The 3,212-nt window shown below is 44.4% G+C and overlaps 1 pseudogene; it reads right to left on the bottom strand.

The window, feature by feature from the left end:
- Positions 1-824: 824 nt before the first annotated feature.
- Positions 825-941, bottom strand: LOC126237776 (5S ribosomal RNA; annotated as a pseudogene).
- Between the last annotated feature and the right edge of the window lie 2,271 nt (positions 942-3,212).

The raw sequence follows: 3,212 nt of genomic DNA, 5'->3' as shown, positions 1-3,212 counted from the left end.
ACCTATGTTCCAAAATGGCGGCCTCCCACCCCTGACTCATGTAGTGTATTTCTATTAGAGCCCCACCACCTGCTCTCACCCACCAACGCTCTTCATGTACCCAAGCATCATGAGGTGAGCTTGTCAGTCATGCTGTGTACGTCGATCGATCAACACCATGAAGCGTCAGCCGCAGAAGGTTCCATCCTTCTCTCGTTGCACATTATTATTATATGTGTTTTTCATTAATTTCTTTTCCTCTCGTAGTCAAAAGATCCCTGATCATGATAGAGTCAATCTACCAGATTTATGGGAGCTGACCGAGTTGCAAAAGCAGTTACCTAATTTATCAGACTTCTGATTTCCAATACCTGATTCTTCGTCCAACTTTTCGTCTCTAGCTTAGCAGTGCACTGGTTATATACGACAGCAGTGCACCGTTGATATATCACAGTATCAGCAGCTGCAAGACGTGAAACTACTCTTCTTCCAGTGCAGAGTTTTTATGTTTATGGACATATATTTAAACAACAGTGGTGAGCATAAATGGTTGTGCAACATGGATAAAAAGAACAAAACTCAGCTGAACTGAAGGGTGCACTTCAGGTACATTGTAGTTATACGACAGCAGGCCTTAAATATATAGCACTCTGTCTTAAGGCCACGAGTGGCCTACCGGGACCATCCGACCGCCGTGTCATCCTCAGAGGAGGATGCGGATAGGAGGGGCGTGGGGTCAGCACACCGCTCTCCCGCTCGTTATGATGGTATTCTTGACCGAAGCAGCTACTATTCGGTCGAGTAGCTCCTCAATTGGCATCACGAGGCTGAGTGTACCCCGAAAAAGGCAACAGCGCATGGCGACTGGAGGGTCACCCATCCAAGTGCCGGCCACGCCCGACAGCGCTTAACTTCGGTGATCTCACGGGAACCGGTGTATCCACTGCGGCAAGGCCGTTGCCCAGGCCTTAAAACTACAATGAAAAAAAAAACACAGTTTTGTTACTGGAATTGTTGTGAATCACTAAGTTTTTGTAACTGCAATGTTCAGTGTGCATACATCTAGCTTTTACTAACCCTTTCTAAGAAGGTGATATCTGTATGTGATTCAAATTGACATCAGTACGTTCTGTCAGCGTTCCGCTTATCAATGTCAACATGAGACATCACCTCCAATCCTTAAAAACCTTGTCATCAATATTAGGAAGCTCATTAGTAAAGAAATATACAATGGTATTATGCCTTGATAGCACATATCCCTCAAACATTTGCGGGTATAAGACTATAGAGGGCCTTATTTTTGTTACTAACTTTTGTAAATCGTCATTCCAAGAAGTCTTTTCCTTTTTTAATTAGACTATAGAAGATCTGATGTCTATGCTCTTCTAAAAGGTTAGTTAAGAAGTACCTGACATCTTTACAAATGCACATGCGAAATTTGTGTAACTATGATTTTAAATGTGACTGTGGTATATAGAAATGTGACTGCTGTTTACACCACTAAAAGTAGTTGATGAAGTGATGCACAGAGCACATGGGGAATACCATACTAACTTGTAGCTAAGAAAATTAAGTCCCCTTTTGTCCTGGATACACTGAGGCAGGATGGCGGAAATATGACACGGGGATGGAGACAAACAGCACAATATCTACTCCACAAATTCCTCCCCGATGACAATCCACGAACAAATACACAAGCACACACACACCTTACGGAGACAATGCATAGGGATTACACTGCAAAAAACCGTCACCTGACAGTTCGTGCGAGAGGAGATAGCGCTAGCAATTGCTGGCTACGAAACTAAGTAAATAACAGGACTAGATCATATCCACTCGGTAGCATTGCGCCATGTATCACGGCAAATAGCCCCATATTTAACTAATCTAATAAATGACGCCCTGAGACTGAGACGGGTGCCTCCAGTCTGGAAAACAGCCAAGACTGTAATTATTAAAAGAGCTGCAATAGGAATCCGTCAGTACCAAAATCGTACCGACTGATTTGTTTGTTAAATACATTGGTCTTTGAGAGGCTTCTACGTAAGCGCCTTCAAGCTCACAGGGAAATCCATGGCCTCAGTCAGCACCAATTTGGCTTTATAGCGGGAAAATCTATTGACGATGCGATTAATCGGGCTTTCCAAATCGTAGAACAGACATTACAGAAGTAGGCAATTGCGATTCTTTTTGACGTTTCTGGCGCCTTTGATAATCTTCGGTGGCCAGCAAAGTTCGCACGAATTCGAGAGCTACAAGTACTCGGATCCCTGTACAACAGTCTTGTAGACTATTGTAGGAGCAAAGTGACTGAGTGGCAAGAGGGAAACCGCGAGGCAGTAAAAAGGATTACCAAAGGATGTCCACAAGGCTCTATCTGCAGACCCATCTTATGGGGTACCACAACTGAACCGCTCTTGAGTTTAATCGAGTGAGACTAACGTTCAGACGGGATCGTTGCGTATGCTGACAACCTGTTAGGTGTGATACCAGCCAACACAAGAGCAATGTTGGAATAGGTGGCTAGCAGTATGCTACCCACAGTACAACAATGGTGCAACCAAAACAAATTATCCATAGAAGTCCAAAAAAGGGCATACATAGTGCCTAAAGGATGACTACAGAGACGCTCTCAAATATACACTGACAAACGACACAGCTTCAACGAACAAACTAGCCACATTAAATTCAACCGGTACAGACTACCATTCACACACATGAGAATGCACCACTGTGCACTTTTCGAATCGGTGTTGAGCTATGCAGCTAGAACATGGGTACATAGACTCGCTGTCGTCGTGAACAGGGTCACTATTAGGCGAGGGTATTAGGCAGCACATCGTTAGATTCGCTGCATGTGGCACTTGGAATATATCCGATCGATGTAACCACTAGATGTCGGGCTGCAACATACTGGATGAAGATGGGTAGACCTGAGAGTGTGTTGCAGGCACTGGGCAGCACATAGAACATAGGCGACAACTAAAAAGTTTGCTTGCAGATACCCGGCATAAATAGTGGGACGAGAGTGATAAGAGCGGTTCAGTCTACGCATTTTTCCCCAATATCAAGGAATGGTTACAGTTGCGCCAACCGAGGCATGGTTCATTTTGTGACTACACACTACGCCCTTATCCCACGCACTTGTAACGCATGTCGCTTTCAGAAAGCAACCGTTGCACATGCGGCGAACTACTTCCCCCGAGCACTTTCTTTTGAAATGCGTTAGATAC

Source organism: Schistocerca nitens, chromosome 2 (genome assembly GCF_023898315.1).
Source record: "Schistocerca nitens isolate TAMUIC-IGC-003100 chromosome 2, iqSchNite1.1, whole genome shotgun sequence".
NCBI lineage: Eukaryota > Metazoa > Arthropoda > Insecta > Orthoptera > Acrididae > Schistocerca > Schistocerca nitens.
The sequence above is the reverse complement of the archived record's forward strand: the minus strand, read 5'-3'. Positions and strand labels throughout refer to the sequence as shown.